The sequence below is a fragment of the Brienomyrus brachyistius genome, chromosome 2 (genome assembly GCF_023856365.1).
Source record: "Brienomyrus brachyistius isolate T26 chromosome 2, BBRACH_0.4, whole genome shotgun sequence".
Taxonomy (NCBI): domain Eukaryota; kingdom Metazoa; phylum Chordata; class Actinopteri; order Osteoglossiformes; family Mormyridae; genus Brienomyrus; species Brienomyrus brachyistius.
In genome coordinates, this window is record NC_064534.1 from 36,906,895 (window position 1) to 36,923,668 (window position 16,774).

The 16,774-nt window shown below is 44.5% G+C and overlaps 10 non-coding genes and 3 pseudogenes across 10 annotated transcripts; all 13 read left to right on the forward strand.

Moving 5' to 3' along the window:
* The first annotated feature begins 501 nt into the window (after positions 1-501).
* Positions 502-620, forward strand: LOC125734493 (5S ribosomal RNA). The gene has a single exon (XR_007393803.1). It is a non-coding gene; the product is annotated as a 5S ribosomal RNA (ribosomal RNA).
* Positions 621-1,700: 1,080 nt separating this feature from the next.
* LOC125732153 (5S ribosomal RNA) lies at positions 1,701-1,819 on the forward strand (annotated as a pseudogene).
* Positions 1,820-2,897: 1,078 nt separating this feature from the next.
* Positions 2,898-3,016, forward strand: LOC125732053 (5S ribosomal RNA; annotated as a pseudogene).
* A 1,072-nt stretch (positions 3,017-4,088) lies between these two features.
* Positions 4,089-4,207, forward strand: LOC125729888 (5S ribosomal RNA). The gene has a single exon (XR_007390287.1). It is a non-coding gene; the product is annotated as a 5S ribosomal RNA (ribosomal RNA).
* A 1,089-nt stretch (positions 4,208-5,296) lies between these two features.
* On the forward strand, positions 5,297-5,415 carry LOC125730649 (5S ribosomal RNA). Its single transcript, XR_007390955.1, has one exon. It is a non-coding gene; the product is annotated as a 5S ribosomal RNA (ribosomal RNA).
* Positions 5,416-6,495: 1,080 nt separating this feature from the next.
* LOC125732078 (5S ribosomal RNA) lies at positions 6,496-6,614 on the forward strand (annotated as a pseudogene).
* Positions 6,615-7,686: 1,072 nt separating this feature from the next.
* LOC125729899 (5S ribosomal RNA) lies at positions 7,687-7,805 on the forward strand. Its single transcript, XR_007390293.1, has one exon. It is a non-coding gene; the product is annotated as a 5S ribosomal RNA (ribosomal RNA).
* Positions 7,806-8,904: 1,099 nt separating this feature from the next.
* On the forward strand, positions 8,905-9,023 carry LOC125729909 (5S ribosomal RNA). Its single transcript, XR_007390304.1, has one exon. It is a non-coding gene; the product is annotated as a 5S ribosomal RNA (ribosomal RNA).
* Positions 9,024-10,116: 1,093 nt separating this feature from the next.
* Positions 10,117-10,235, forward strand: LOC125730890 (5S ribosomal RNA). The gene has a single exon (XR_007391182.1). It is a non-coding gene; the product is annotated as a 5S ribosomal RNA (ribosomal RNA).
* A 1,081-nt stretch (positions 10,236-11,316) lies between these two features.
* On the forward strand, positions 11,317-11,435 carry LOC125734900 (5S ribosomal RNA). Its single transcript, XR_007394202.1, has one exon. It is a non-coding gene; the product is annotated as a 5S ribosomal RNA (ribosomal RNA).
* Positions 11,436-12,515: 1,080 nt separating this feature from the next.
* Positions 12,516-12,634, forward strand: LOC125736831 (5S ribosomal RNA). The gene has a single exon (XR_007396099.1). It is a non-coding gene; the product is annotated as a 5S ribosomal RNA (ribosomal RNA).
* Positions 12,635-13,741: 1,107 nt separating this feature from the next.
* LOC125734357 (5S ribosomal RNA) lies at positions 13,742-13,860 on the forward strand. The gene has a single exon (XR_007393673.1). It is a non-coding gene; the product is annotated as a 5S ribosomal RNA (ribosomal RNA).
* A 1,085-nt stretch (positions 13,861-14,945) lies between these two features.
* LOC125733466 (5S ribosomal RNA) lies at positions 14,946-15,064 on the forward strand. Its single transcript, XR_007392811.1, has one exon. It is a non-coding gene; the product is annotated as a 5S ribosomal RNA (ribosomal RNA).
* Positions 15,065-16,774: the final 1,710 nt, after the last annotated feature.

Genomic DNA, 16,774 nt, shown 5'->3' on the forward strand with positions numbered 1-16,774 from the left:
CCGTCGATGTTTGAATGTAGAAAATTGTTCTGGCTGCAGCCTGCAGTATGGACTTGTTGGTGTGTGTAGCTCCCAGTGTTCTGACAGCGCGACGTTTTGGGGAAGCATGTGATTCAGCAGCTACCAGTGGGCTTCGTGCGGCGGAGATTTTGTGGCTGTTAGCGGAGTTGATAACAGAAGGTCATTAAGAGAAGCCTGCATGCGGTAGGCAAAGGAGTAATGTTTGCCGGCGGGGGACGTGCGGCGATTAACCTGTGCGGTAGTGAAAAGGAGTTAATGAGAAGGAAGTGTGCGGATGCGGAAAGAATGGAATAATTGTGGTAGGCTGCCGGCTGAGTAGTTTGGTGAATGTTTGGTGTGGGTCCGGCGCTGCCGATTGGATGGTGGGGCTGCAGTGTGAGTCAGATAAAAAAAAAAAAAAACAGGAGTAGGATCCAATGGGACTAACTGGCATGTATAGACGCGTGTAATGCAAATTGGCTGTTTTTGGTAGCATCTCTCGCTTACGGCCATACCACCCTGAACACGCCCGATCTCGTCTGATCTTGGAAGCTAAGCAGGGTAGGGTCTGGTTAGTACTTGGATGGGAGTCCACCTGGGAATACCAGGTGCTGTAAGCTTTTCTCACTTTTACTTTATACAGGGGGCGCTCCACTTCACGATTAATTTAAATCTATCACTCCCCTTCCATTTTACTATTTTATATATATATGTATTTTTTTCTCTCATTCATAAAGGCAGCTTTTAGAAACCGTTTTACTCTAAATACTTCCTGGTAATTCTAGGTGCTGTTAGCTGTTCGTGCCTTTATTCCACCAGGGCGCGATCTTCTCACAAACTTGAAGACTGTCACTCCCCATTCACGTTTTACAACTTATTGTTAATAATAAAGAGACAGCTTTTTACACACAGTTTTAAACAAAGTACTGATATAATTCTTCTTCAACTCACCGCTTTGTTTTCTATGCAAAAACCACTTCGCCACAGAAGACTTTATATTGTTGGTATAGCAAGGTCTGCTCTTCTCCTCCTTTCAAAACTTGCTAAAAGCTGTATTTAAAAGAGCAGGTTGGCCGGGGTAATTCACACCCTTCAATGCCAGAATAATGTTTAGGTTAGTGGGAATCACAGAGGAATTAGGGATGGAAACTTCTTTGCTGATGGTTGAAGCGGTCTGGTGAATTTTTAGAGAGAAGAGGCCGTCGATGTTTCAATGTAGAAAATTGTTCTGGCTGCAGCCTGCAGTATGGACTTGTTGGTGTGTGTAGCTCCCAGTGTTCTGACAGCGCGACGTTTTGGGGAAGCATGTGATTCAGCAGCTACCAGTGGGCTTCGTGCGGCGGAGATTTTGTGGCTGTTAGTGGAGTTGATAACAGAAGGTCATTAAGAGAAGCCTGCATGCGGTAGGCAAAGGAGTAATGTTTGCCGGCGGGGGACGTGCGGCGATTAACCTGTGCGGTAGTGAAAAGGACTTAAAGAGAAGGAAGTGTGCGGATGCGGAAAGAATGGAATAATTGTGGTAGGCTGCCGGCTGAGTAGTTTGGTGAATGTTTGGTGTGGGTGCGGCGCTGCCGATTGGATGGTGGTGCTGCAGTGTGAATCAGATAAAAAAAAAAAAAAACAGGAGTAGGATCCAATGGGACTAACTGGCATGTATAGAGGCGTGTAATGCAAAAGGGCTGTTTTTGGTAGCGTCTCACGCGTATGGCCATACCACCATGAACACGCCTGATCTTGTATGATCTCGGAAGCTAAGCGGGTTAGGGTCTGGTTAGTACTTGGATGGGAGACTTTCTGGGAATACCACGTGCTGTAAGCTTTTCTCACTTTTACTTTATACAGGGGGCACTCCACCTCACGATTAATTTAAATCTATCACTCCCCTTCCATTTTACTATTTTATATATATATTTCTTTTTTCTCTCATTCATGAAGGCAGCGTTTACACACGTTTTACTCTAAATACTGCCTGGTAATATTAGCTGCTGTAAGCTGTTCGTGCCTTTATTCCACCAGGGCGCGATCTTCTCACAAACTTGAAGACTGTCACTCCCCATTCACGTTTTACAACTTATTGTTAATAATAAAGAGACAGCTTTTTACACAAAGTTTTAAACAAAGTACTGATATAATTCCTCTTAAACTCACCGCTTTGTTTTCTATGCAAAAACCACTTCGCCACAGAATATTCGATATTATTGGCATATTATCTGCTCTTCTCCTCCTTTCAAAACTTGCTAAAAGCTGTATTTCAAAGAGCAGGTTGGCCGGGGTAATTCACACCCTTCAATGCCAGCTTAATGTTTAGGTTAGTGGGAATCACAGAGGAATTAGGGATGGAAACTTCTTTGCTGGTGGTAGAAGCGGTCTGGTGAATTTTTAGAGAGAAGAGGCCGTCAATGTTTGAATGTAGAAAATTGTTCTGGCTGCAGCCTGCAGTATGGACTTGTTGGTGTGTGTAGCTCCCAGTGTTCTGACAGCGCGACGTTTTGGGGAAGCATGTGATTCAGCAGTTACCAGTGGGCTTCGTGCGGCGGAGATTTTGTGGCTGTTAGCGGAGTTGATAACAGAAGGTCATTAAGAGAAGCCTGCATGCGGTAGGCAAAGGAGTAATGTTTGCCGGCGGGGGACGTGCGGCGATTAACCTGTGCGGTAGTGAAAAGGAGTTAAAAAGAAGGAAGTGTGCGGATGCGGAAAGAATGGAATAATTGTGGTAGGCTGCTGGCTGAGTAGTTTGGTGAATGTTTGGTGTGGGTCCGGCGCTGCCGATTGGATGGTGGGGCTGCAGTGTGAGTCAGATAAAAAAAAAAAAAAAAAACAGGAGTAGGATCCAATGGGACTAACTGGCATGTATAGAGGCGTGTAATGCAAAAGGCCTGTTTTTGGTAGTTTTTCTCGCTCACGGCCATACCACCCTGAACACGCCCGATCTCGTCTGATCTCAGAAGCCAAGCAGGATAGGGTCTGGTTAGTACTTGGATGGGAGACCTACTGGGATTACCCTGTGCTGTAAGCTTTTCTCACTTTTACTTTATACAGGGGGCGCTCCACTTCTCGATTAATTTAAATCTATCACTCCCCTTCCATTTTACTATTTTATATATTTCTTTTTTCTCTCATTCATAAAGGCAGCTTTTACACACGTTTTACTCTAAATACTGCCTGGTAATTATAGCTGCTGTAAGCTGTTCGTGCCTTTATTCCACCAGGGCGCGATCTTCTCACAAACTTGAAGACTGTCACTCCCCATTCACGTTTTACAACTTATTGTTAATGATAAAGAGACAGCTTTTTACACACAGTTTTAAACAAAGTACTGATATTATTCCTCTTCAACTGACCGCTTTGTTTTCTATGCAAAAACCACTTCGCCACAGAAGACTCGATATTATTGGCATAGCAAGTTCTGCTCTTCTCCTTTCAAAACTTGCTAAAAGCTGTATTTAAAAGAACAGATTGGCCGGGGTAATTCACACCCTTCAATGCCAGCTTAATGTTTAGGTTAGTGGGAATCACAGAGGAATTAGGGATGGAAACTTCTTTGCTGGTGGTAGAAGCGGTCTGGTGAATTTTTAGAGAGAAGAGGCCGTCGATGTTTGAATGTAGAAAATTGTTCTGGCTGCAGCCTGCAGTATGGACTTCTGGGTGTGTGTAGCTCCCAGTGTTCTGACAGAGCGACGTTTTGGGGAAGCATGTGATTCAGCAGCTACCAGTGGGCTTCGTGCGGCGGAGATTTTGTGGCTGTTAGCGGAGTTGATTACAGAGGGTCGTTAAGAGAAGCCTGCATGCGGTAGGCAAATGAGTAATGTTTGCCGGCGGGGGACGTGCGGCGATTAACCTGTGAGGTAGTGAAAAGGACTTAAAGAGAAGGAAGTGTGCGGATGCGGAAAGAATGGAATAATTGTGGTAGGCTGCCAGCTGAGTAGTTTGGTGAATGTTTGGTGTGGGTCCGGCGCTGCCGATTGGATGGTGGTGCTGCAGTGTGAGTCAGATAAAAAACAAAAAAAACCAGGAGTAGGATCCAATTGGACTAACTGGCATGTATAGACGCGTGTAATGCAAAAGGGCTGTTTTTGGTTGCATCTCTCGCTCACGGCCGTACCACCCTGAACACGCCCGATCTCGTCTGATCTTGGAAGCTAAGCAGGGAAGGGTTTGGTTAGTACTTGGATGGGAGACCTCCTGGGAATACCAGGTGCTGTAAGCTTTTCTCGCTTTTACTTTATACAGGGGGCGCTCCACTTCACGATTAATTGAAATCTAGCACTCCCCTTCCATTTTACTATTTTATATATATATATATATATATATATATTTTATCTCTCTTTCATAAAGCCAGCTTTTAGAAACCGTTTTACTCTAAATACTTCCTGGTAATTCTAGGTGCTGTAAGCTGTTCGTGCCTTTATTCCACCAGGGCGCGATCTTCTCACAAACTTGAAGACTGTCACTCCCCATTCACGTTTTACAACTTATTGTTAATGATAAAGAGACAGCTTTTTACACACAGTTTTAAACAAAGTACTGATATTATTCCTCTTCAACTGACCGCTTTGTTTTCTATGCAAAAACCACTTCGCCACAGAAGACTCGATATTATTGGCATAGCAAGTTCTGCTCTTCTCCTTTCAAAACTTGCTAAAAGCTGTATTTAAAAGAACAGATTGGCCGGGGTAATTCACACCCTTCAATGCCAGCTTAATGTTTAGGTTAGTGGGAATCACAGAGGAATTAGGGATGGAAACTTCTTTGCTGGTGGTAGAAGCGGTCTGGTGAATTTTTAGAGAGAAGAGGCCGTCGATGTTTGAATGTAGAAAATTGTTCTGGCTGCAGCCTGCAGTATGGACTTGTTGGTGTGTGTAGCTCCCAGTGTTCTGACAGCGCGACATTTTGGGGAAGCATGTGATTCAGCAGCTACCAGTGGGCTTCGTGCGGCGGAGATTTTGTGGCTGTTAGCGGAGTTGATTACAGAGGGTCGTTAAGAGAAGCCTGCATGCGGTAGGCAAATGAGTAATGTTTGCCAGCGGGGGACGTGCGGCGATTAACCTGTGAGGTAGTGAAAAGGACTTAAAGAGAAGGAAGTGTGCGGATGCGGAAAGAATGGAATAATTGTGGTAGGCTGCCAGCTGAGTAGTTTGGTGAATGTTTGGTGTGGGTCCGGCGCTGCCGATTGGATGGTGGTGCTGCAGTGTGAGTCAGATAAAAAACAAAAAAAACCAGGAGTAGGATCCAATGGTACTAACTGGCATGTATAGACGCGTGTAATGCAAAAGGGCTGTTTTTGGTTGCATCTCTCGCTCACGGCCGTACCACCCTGAACACGCCCGATCTCGTCTGATCTTGGAAGCTAAGCAGGGTAGGGTATGGTTAGTACTTGGATGGGTGACCACCTGGGAATACCAGGTGCTGTAAGCTTTTCTCGCTTTTACTTTATACAGGGGGCGCTCCACTTCACGATTAATTTAAATCTAGCACTCCCCTTCCATTTTACTATTTTATATATATATATATATTTTATCTCTCTTTCATAAAGCCAGCTTTTAGAAATCGTTTTACTCTAAATACTTCCTGGTAATTCTAGGTGCTGTAAGCTGTTCGTGCCTTTATTCCACCAGGGCGCGATCTTCTCACAAACTTGAAGACTGTCACTCCCCATTCACGTTTTACAACTTATTGTTAATGATAAAGAGACAGCTTTTTACACACAGTTTTAAACAAAGTACTGATATTATTCCTCTTCAACTGACCGCTTTGTTTTCTATGCAAAAACCACTTCGCCACAGAAGACTCGATATTATTGGCATAGCAAGTTCTGCTCTTCTCCTTTCAAAACTTGCTAAAAGCTGTATTTAAAAGAACAGATTGGCCGGGGTAATTCACACCCTTCAATGCCAGCTTAATGTTTAGGTTAGTGGGAATCACAGAGGAATTAGGGATGGAAACTTCTTTGCTGGTGGTAGAAGCGGTCTGGTGAATTTTTAGAGAGAAGAGGCCGTCGATGTTTGAATGTAGAAAATTGTTCTGGCTGCAGCCTGCAGTATGGACTTGTTGGTGTGTGTAGCTCCCAGTGTTCTGACAGCGCGACGTTTTGGGGAAGCATGTGATTCAGCAGCTACCAGTGGGCTTCGTGCGGCGGAGATTTTGTGGCTGTTAGCGGAGTTGATAACAGAGGGTCGTTAAGAGAAGCCTGCATGCAGTAGGCAAAGGAGTAATGTTTGCCGGCGGGGGACGTGCGGCGATTAACCTGTGCGGTAGTGAAAAGGAGTTAAAAAGAAGGAAGTGTGCGGATGCGGAAAGAATGGAATAATTGTGGTAGGCTGCCGGCTGAGTAGTTTGGTGAATGTTTGGTGTGGGTCCGGCGCTGCCGATTGGATGGTGGGGCTGCAGTGTGAGTCAGATAAAAAAAAAAAAAAGAACATTAGTAGGATCCAATGGGACTAACTGGCATGTATAGACGCGTGTAATGCAAAAGGGCTGTTTTTGGTAGCATCTCTCGCTTACGGCCATACCACCCTGAACACGCCCGATCTCGTCTGATCTCAGAAGCCAAGCAGGATAGGGTCTGCTTAGTACTCGGATGGGAGACCTACTGGGATTACCCTGTGCTGTAAGCTTTTCTCACTTTTACTTTATACAGGGGGCGCTCCACTTCTCGATTAATTTAAATCTATCACTCCCCTTCCATTTTACTATTTTATATATTTCTTATTTCTCTCATTCATAAAGGCAGCTTTTACACACGTTTTACTCTAAATACTGCCTGGTAATTATAGCTGCTGTAAGCTGTTCGTGCCTTTATTCCACCAGGGCGCGATCTTCTCACAAACTTGAAGACTGTCACTCCCCATTCACGTTTTACAACTTATTGTTAATGATAAAGAGACAGCTTTTTACACACAGTTTTAAACAAAGTACTGATATTATTACTCTTCAACTGACCGCTTTGTTTTCTATGCAAAAACCACTTCGCCACAGAAGACTCGATATTATTGGCATAGCAAGTTCTGCTCTTCTCCTTTCAAAACTTGCTAAAAGCTGTATTTAAAAGAACAGATTGGCCGGGGTAATTCACACCCTTCAATGCCAGCTTAATGTTTAGGTTAGTGGGAATCACAGAGGAATTAGGGATGGAAACTTCTTTGCTGGTGGTAGAAGCGGTCTGGTGAATTTTTAGAGAGAAGAGGCCGTCGATGTTTGAATGTAGAAAATTGTTCTGGCTGCAGCCTGCAGTATGGACTTGTTGGTGTGTGTAGCTCCCAGTGTTCTGACAGAGCGACGTTTTGGGGAAGCATGTGATTCAGCAGCTACCAGTGGGCTTCGTGCGGCGGAGATTTTGTGGCTGTTAGCGGAGTTGATTACAGAGGGTCGTTAAGAGAAGCCTGCATGCGGTAGGCAAATGAGTAATGTTTGCCGGCGGGGGACGTGCGGCGATTAACCTGTGAGGTAGTGAAAAGGACTTAAAGAGAAGGAAGTGTGCGGATGCGGAAAGAATGGAATAATTGTGGTAGGCTGCCAGCTGAGTAGTTTGGTGAATGTTTGGTGTGGGTCCGGCGCTGCCGATTGGATGGTGGTGCTGCAGTGTGAGTCAGATAAAAAACAAAAAAAACCAGGAGTAGGATCCAATGGGACTAACTGGCATGTATAGACGCGTGTAATGCAAAAGGGCTGTTTTTGGTTGCATCGCTCGCTCACGGCCGTACCACCCTGAACACGCCCGATCTCGTCTGATCTTGGAAGCTAAGCAGGGAAGGGTTTGGTTAGTACTTGGATGGGAGACCTCCTGGGAATACCAGGTGCTGTAAGCTTTTCTCGCTTTTACTTTATACAGGGGGCGCTCCACTTCACGATTAATTGAAATCTAGCACTCCCCTTCCATTTTACTATTTTATATATATATATATATATATATATATATATATATATTTTATCTCTCTTTCATAAAGCCAGCTTTTAGAAACCGTTTTACTCTAAATACTTCCTGGTAATTCTAGGTGCTGTAAGCTGTTCGTGCCTTTATTCCACCAGGGCGCGATCTTCTCACAAACTTGAAGACTGTCACTCCCCATTCACGTTTTACAACTTATTGTTAATGATAAAGAGACAGCTTTTTACACACAGTTTTAAACAAAGTACTGATATTATTCCTCTTCAACTGACCGCTTTGTTTTCTATGCAAAAACCACTTCGCCACAGAAGACTCGATATTATTGGCATAGCAAGTTCTGCTCTTCTCCTTTCAAAACTTGCTAAAAGCTGTATTTAAAAGAACAGATTGGCCGGGGTAATTCACACCCTTCAATGCCAGCTTAATGTTTAGGTTAGTGGGAATCACAGAGGAATTAGGGATGGAAACTTCTTTGCTGGTGGTAGAAGCGGTCTGGTGAATTTTTAGAGAGAAGAGGCCGTCGATGTTTGAATGTAGAAAATTGTTCTGGCTGCAGCCTGCAGTATGGACTTGTTGGTGTGTGTAGCTCCCAGTGTTCTGACAGCGCGACATTTTGGGGAAGCATGTGATTCAGCAGCTACCAGTGGGCTTCGTGCGGCGGAGATTTTGTGGCTGTTAGCGGAGTTGATTACAGAGGGTCGTTAAGAGAAGCCTGCATGCGGTAGGCAAATGAGTAATGTTTGCCGGCGGGGGACGTGCGGCGATTAACCTGTGAGGTAGTGAAAAGGACTTAAAGAGAAGGAAGTGTGCGGATGCGGAAAGAATGGAATAATTGTGGTAGGCTGCCAGCTGAGTAGTTTGGTGAATGTTTGGTGTGGGTCCGGCGCTGCCGATTGGATGGTGGTGCTGCAGTGTGAGTCAGATAAAAAACAAAAAAAACCAGGAGTAGGATCCAATGGGACTAACTGGCATGTATAGACGCGTGTAATGCAAAAGGGCTGTTTTTGGTTGCATCTCTCGCTCACGGCCGTACCACCCTGAACACGCCCGATCTCGTCTGATCTTGGAAGCTAAGCAGGGAAGGGTTTGGTTAGTACTTGGATGGGAGACCTCCTGGGAATACCAGGTGCTGTAAGCTTTTCTCGCTTTTACTTTATACAGGGGGCGCTCCACTTCACGATTAATTGAAATCTAGCACTCCCCTTCCATTTTACTATTTTATATATATATATATATATATATATATATATTTTATCTCTCTTTCATAAAGCCAGCTTTTAGAAACCGTTTTACTCTAAATACTTCCTGGTAATTCTAGGTGCTGTAAGCTGTTCGTGCCTTTATTCCACCAGGGCGCGATCTTCTCACAAACTTGAAGACTGTCACTCCCCATTCACGTTTTACAACTTATTGTTAATGATAAAGAGACAGCTTTTTACACACAGTTTTAAACAAAGTACTGATATTATTCCTCTTCAACTGACCGCTTTGTTTTCTATGCAAAAACCACTTCGCCACAGAAGACTCGATATTATTGGCATAGCAAGTTCTGCTCTTCTCCTTTCAAAACTTGCTAAAAGCTGTATTTAAAAGAACAGATTGGCCGGGGTAATTCACACCCTTCAATGCCAGCTTAATGTTTAGGTTAGTGGGAATCACAGAGGAATTAGGGATGGAAACTTCTTTGCTGGTGGTAGAAGCGGTCTGGTGAATTTTTAGAGAGAAGAGGCCGTCGATGTTTGAATGTAGAAAATTGTTCTGGCTGCAGCCTGCAGTATGGACTTGTTGGTGTGTGTAGCTCCCAGTGTTCTGACAGCGCGACATTTTGGGGAAGCATGTGATTCAGCAGCTACCAGTGGGCTTCGTGCGGCGGAGATTTTGTGGCTGTTAGCGGAGTTGATTACAGAGGGTCGTTAAGAGAAGCCTGCATGCGGTAGGCAAATGAGTAATGTTTGCCGGCGGGGGACGTGCGGCGATTAACCTGTGAGGTAGTGAAAAGGACTTAAAGAGAAGGAAGTGTGCGGATGCGGAAAGAATGGAATAATTGTGGTAGGCTGCCAGCTGAGTAGTTTGGTGAATGTTTGGTGTGGGTCCGGCGCTGCCGATTGGATGGTGGTGCTGCAGTGTGAGTCAGATAAAAAACAAAAAAAACCAGGAGTAGGATCCAATGGTACTAACTGGCATGTATAGACGCGTGTAATGCAAAAGGGCTGTTTTTGGTTGCATCTCTCGCTCACGGCCGTACCACCCTGAACACGCCCGATCTCGTCTGATCTTGGAAGCTAAGCAGGGTAGGGTATGGTTAGTACCTGGATGGGTGACCACCTGGGAATACCAGGTGCTGTAAGCTTTTCTCGCTTTTACTTTATACAGGGGGCGCTCCACTTCACGATTAATTTAAATCTAGCACTCCCCTTCCATTTTACTATTTTATATATATATATATATATTTTATCTCTCTTTCATAAAGCCAGCTTTTAGAAACCGTTTTACTCTAAATACTTCCTGGTAATTCTAGGTGCTGTAAGCTGTTCGTGCCTTTATTCCACCAGGGCGCGATCTTCTCACAAACTTGAAGACTGTCACTCCCCATTCACGTTTTACAACTTATTGTTAATGATAAAGAGACAGCTTTTTTACACACAGTTTTAAACAAAGTACTGATATTATTCCTCTTCAACTGACCGCTTTGTTTTCTATGCAAAAACCACTTCGCCACAGAAGACTCGATATTATTGGCATAGCAAGTTCTGCTCTTCTCCTTTCAAAACTTGCTAAAAGCTGTATTTAAAAGAACAGATTGGCCGGGGTAATTCACACCCTTCAATGCCAGCTTAATGTTTAGGTTAGTGGGAATCACAGAGGAATTAGGGATGGAAACTTCTTTGCTGGTGGTAGAAGCGGTCTGGTGAATTTTTAGAGAGAAGAGGCCGTCGATGTTTGAATGTAGAAAATTGTTCTGGCTGCAGCCTGCAGTATGGACTTGTTGGTGTGTGTAGCTCCCAGTGTTCTGACAGCGCGATGTTTTGGGGAAGCATGTGATTCAGCAGCTACCAGTGGGCTTCGTGCGGCGGAGATTTTGTGGCTGTTAGCGGAGTTGATAACAGAGGGTCGTTAAGAGAAGCCTGCATGCAGTAGGCAAAGGAGTAATGTTTGCCGGCGGGGGACGTGCGGCGATTAACCTGTGCGGTAGTGAAAATGAGTTAAAAAGAAGGAAGTGTGCGGATGCGGAAAGAATGGAATAATTGTGGTAGGCTGCCGGCTGAGTAGTTTGGTGAATGTTTGGTGTGGGTCCGGCGCTGCCGATTGGATGGTGGGGCTGCAGTGTGAGTCAGATAAAAAAAAAAAAAACCAGGAGTAGGATCCAATGGGACTAACTGGCATGTATAGACGCGTGTAATGCAAAAGGGCTGTTTTTGGTAGCATCTCTCGCTTACGGCCATACCACCCTGAACACGCCTGATCTCGTCTGATCTCGGAAGCTAAGCAGTGTAGGGTCTGGTTAGTACTTGGATGGGAGACCTCCTGGGAATACCAGGTGCTGTAAGCTTTTCTCACTTTTACTTTAAACGGGGGGCGCTCCACTTCACGATTAATTTAAATCTAGCACTCCCCTTCCATTTTACTATTTTATATATATATATATATTTTATCTCTCTTTCATAAAGCCAGCTTTTAGAAACCGTTTTACTCTAAATACTTCCTGGTAATTCTAGGTGCTGTAAGCTGTTCGTGCCTTTATTCCACCAGGGCGCGATCTTCTCACAAACTTGAAGACTGTCACTCCCCATTCACGTTTTACAACTTATTGTTAATGATAAAGAGACAGCTTTTTACACACAGTTTTAAACAAAGTACTGATATTATTCCTCTTCAACTGACCGCTTTGTTTTCTATGCAAAAACCACTTCGCCACAGAAGACTCGATATTATTGGCATAGCAAGTTCTGCTCTTCTCCTTTCAAAACTTGCTAAAAGCTGTATTTAAAAGAACAGATTGGCCGGGGTAATTCACACCCTTCAATGCCAGCTTAATGTTTAGGTTAGTGGGAATCACAGAGGAATTAGGGATGGAAACTTCTTTGCTGGTGGTAGAAGCGGTCTGGTGAATTTTTAGAGAGAAGAGGCCGTCGATGTTTGAATGTAGAAAATTGTTCTGGCTGCAGCCTGCAGTATGGACTTGTTGGTGTGTGTAGCTCCCAGTGTTCTAACAGCGCGACGTTTTGGGCAAGCATGTGATTCAGCAGCTACCAGTGGGCTTCGTGCGGCGGAGATTTTGTGGCTGTTAGCGGAGTTGATAACAGAGGGTCGTTAAGAGAAGCCTGCATGCGGTAGGCAAAGGAGTAATGTTTGCCGGCGGGGGACGTGCGGCGATTAACCTGTGCGGTACTGAAAAGGAGTTAAAAAGAAGGAAGTGTGCGGATGCGGAAAGAATGGAATAATTGTGGTAGGCTGCCGGCTGAGTAGTTTGGTGAATGTTTGGTGTGGGTCCGGCGCTGCCGATTGGATGGTGGGGCTGCAGTGTGAGTCAGATAAAAAAAAAAAAAAAACCAGGAGTAGGATCCAATGGGACTAACTGGCATGTATAGACGCGTGTAATGCAAAAGGGCTGTTTTTGGTAGCATCTCTCGCTTACGGCCATACCACCCTGAACACGCCCGATCTCGTCTGATCTCGCAAGCCAAGCAGTGTAGGGTCTGGTTAGTACTTGGATGGGAGACCTCCTGGGAATACCAGGTGCTGTAAGCTTTTCTCACTTTTACTTTAAACGGGGGGCGCTCCACTTCACGATTAATTTAAATCTACCACTCCCCTTCCATTTTACTATTTTATATATATATATATATATATATATATATATATATATATATATATATTTATCTCATTCATAAAGGCAGCTTTTACACACCGTTTTACTCTAAATACTTCCTGGTAATTCTAGGTGCTGTAAGCTGTTCGTGCCTTTATTCCACCAGGGCACGATCTTCTCACAAACTTGAAGACTGTCACTCCCCATTCACGTTTTACAACTTATTGTTAATGATAAAGAGACAGCTTTTTACACACAGTTTTAAACAAAATACTGATATTATTCCTCTTCAACTGACCGCTTTGTTTTCTATGCAAAAACCACTTCGCCACAGAAGACTCGATATTATTGGCATAGCAAGTTCTGCTCTTCTCCTTTCAAAACTTGCTAAAAGCTGTATTTAAAAGAACAGGTTGGCCGGGGTAATTCACACCCTTCAATGCCAGCTTAATGTTTAGGTTAGTGGGAATCACAGAGGAATTAGGGATGGAAACTTCTTTGCTGGTGGTAGAAGCGGTCTGGTGAATTTTTAGAGAGAAGAGGCCGTCGATGTTTGAATGTAGAAAATTGTTCTGGCTGCAGCCTGCTGTATGGACTTGTTGGTGTGTGTAGCTCCCAGTGTTCTGACAGCGCGATGTTTTAGGGAAGCATCTGATTCAGCAGCTACCAGTGGGCTTCGTGCGGCGGAGATTTTGTGGCTGTTAGCGGAGTTGATAACAGAGGGTCGTTAATAGAAGCCTGCATGCAGTAGGCAAAGGAGTAATGTTTGCCGGCGGGGGACGTGCGGCGATTAACCTGTGCGGTAGTGAAAATGAGTTAAAAAGAAGGAAGTGTGCGGATGCGGAAAGAATGGAATAATTGTGGTAGGCTGCCGGCTGAGTAGTTTGGTGAATGTTGGGTGTGGGTCCGGCGCTGCCGATTGGATGGTGGGGCTGCAGTGTGAGTCAGATTAAAAAAAAAGAAAGAACATTAGTAGTATCCAATGGGACCAACTGGCATGTATAGAGGCGTGTAATGCAAAAGGGCTGTTTTTGGTAGTTTCTCTCGCTTACGGCCATACCACCCTGAACACGCCCGATCTCGTCTGATCTCGGAAGCTAAGCAGGGTAGGGTCTGGTTAGTACTTGGATGGGAGACCTCCTGGGAATACCAGGTGCTGTAAGCTTTTCTCACTTTTACTTTAAACGGGGGGCGCTCCACTTCACGATTAATTTAAATCTATCACTCCCCTTCCATTTTACTATTATATATATATATATATTTTTTTTTTTTTTCACTCATTCATAAAGGCAGCTTTTAGAAACCGTTTTACTCTAAATACTTCCTGGTAATTCTAGGTGCTGTAAGCTGTTCGTGCCTTTATTCCACCAGGGCGCGATCTTCTCACAAACTTGAAGACTGTCACTCCCCATTCACGTTTTACAACTTATTGTTAATGATAAAGAGACAGCTTTTTACACACAGTTTTAAACAAAGTACTGATATTATTCCTCTTCAACTGACCGCTTTGTTTTCTATGCAAAAACCACTTCGCCACAGAAGACTCGATATTATTGGCATAGCAAGTTCTGCTCTTCTCCTTTCATAACTTGCTAAAAGCTGTATTTAAAAGAACAGGTTGGCCGGGGTAATTCACACCCTTCAATGCCAGCTTAATGTTTAGGTTAGTGGGAATCACAGAGGAATTAGGGATGGAAACTTCTTTGCTGGTGGTAGAAGCGGTCTGGTGAATTTTTAGAGAGAAGAGGCCGTCGATGTTTGAATGTAGAAAATTGTTCTGGCTGCAGCCTGCAGTATGGACTTGTTGGTGTGTGTAGCTCCCAGTGTTCTGACAGCGCGACGTTTTGGGGAAGCATGTGATTCAGCAGCTACCAGTGGGCTTCGTGCGGCGGAGATTTTGTGGCTGTTAGCGGAGTTGATAACAGAGGGTCGTTAAGAGAAGCCTGCATGCAGTAGGCAAAGGAGTAATGTTTGCCGGCGGGGGACGTGCGGCGATTAACCTGTGCGGTAGTGAAAAGGAGTTAAAAATAAGGAAGTGTGCGGATGCGGAAAGAATGGAATAATTGTGGTAGGCTGCCGGCTGAGTAGTTTGGTGAATGTTTGGTGTAGTTCCGGCGCTGCCGATTGGATGGTGGTGCTGCAGTGTGAGTCAGATAAAAAAATAAATAAACCAGGAGTAGGATCCAATGGGACTAACTGGCATGTATAGACGCGTGTAATGCAAAAGGGCTGTTTTTGGTAGCATCTCTCGCTTATGGCCATACCACCCTGAACACGCCCGATCTCGTCTGATCTCGGAAGCTAAGCAGGGTAGGGTCTGGTTAGTACTTGAATGGGAGACCACCTGGGAATACCAGGTGCTGTAAGCTTTTCTCACTTTTACTTTATACAGGGGGCGCTCCACTTCACGATTAATTTAAATCTATCACTCCCCTTCCATTTTACTATTTTATATATATATATATTTTTTTTTTCTCTCTTTCATAAAGCCAGCTTTTAGAAACCGTTTTACTCTAAATACTTCCTGGTAATTCTAGGTGCTGTAAGCTGTTCGTGCCTTTATTCCACCAGGGCGCGATCTTCTCACAAACTTGAAGACTGTCACTCCCCATTCACGTTTTACAACTTATTGTTAATGATAAAGAGACAGCTTTTTACACACAGTTTTAAACAAAGTACTGATATTATTCCTCTTCAACTGACCGCTTTGTTTTCTATGCAAAAACCACTTCGCCACAGAAGACTCGATATTATTGGCATAGCAAGTTCTGCTCTTCTCCTTTCAAAACTTGCTAAAAGCTGTATTTAAAAGAACAGATTGGCCGGGGTAATTCACACCCTTCAATGCCAGCTTAATGTTTAGGTTAGTGGGAATCACAGAGGAATTAGGGATGGAAACTTCTTTGCTGGTGGTAGAAGTGGTCTGGTGAATTTTTAGAGAGAAGAGGCCGTCGATGTTTGAATGTAGAAAATTGTTCTGGCTGCAGCCTGCAGTATGGACTTGTTGGTGTGTGTAGCTCCCAGTGTTCTGACAGCGCGACGTTTTGGGGAAGCATGTGATTCAGCAGCTACCAGTGGGCTTCGTGCGGCGGAGATTTTGTGGCTGTTAGCGGAGTTGATAACAGAGGGTCGTTAAGAGAAGCCTGCATGCAGTAGGCAAAGGAGTAATGTTTGCCGGCGGGGGACGTGCGGCGATTAACCTGTGCGGTAGTGAAAATGAGTTAAAAAGAAGGAAGTGTGCGGATGCGGAAAGAATGGAATAATTGTGGTAGGCTGCCGGCTGAGTAGTTTGGTGAATGTTGGGTGTGGGTCCGGCGCTGCCGATTGGATGGTGGGGCTTCAGTGTGAGTCAGATAAAAAAAAAAAAAAGAACATTAGTAGTATCCAATGGGACCAACTAGTATGTATAGAGGCGTGTAATTCAAGATGGCGCTGGAGTGACGGCAGCCTTTCCAAGTAGCTCTGCAACACCGCACCTTTTCTTAACCTTTAACTTTTTTTAGACTAGGCTTTTAAACTTTATTTCACTTTCTCTAGTTACTTTACTTTTATCTCTTGGATATAGCGATACAAGATGGATAATGCACTTTTTAAAACTTCTGGAACCAGCTCCTGCATCTATTTGAGAGCGGAGCTGCTGGCGCTAAGAACACAGGAACAGACCGGCATGCGACACAACATTCCAGCTGAGATAAAGAGGAGCTACAGAGGCTGCAAGGCTGGAGCGAGGAAAGCGGATCACCGGAGGCGATTCAAACCATCAATCCCGACAGTGATAATGGGCAACGTGAACTCGCTACATAACAAAATGGATGAACTGTGTGCTTTGAACAACCACCGACTATATCGTGAGTGCAGTTTGTTTATCTTCACGGAGACGTGGCTAACCGAGCTAACGCCACAGGCTAACGTAGACCTATGCGGTTTCACATTCGTGAGATCCGATAGGGACACGCAGGCCAGCGGAAAAAGCAGAGGTGGGGGACTCATTGTCTACATTAACAACAGATACTGCAACCCTGGACATGTCTCCGTTAAAGTTTCGGTATGCCGTCCGGACCTGGAGCTGCTAGCCGTTA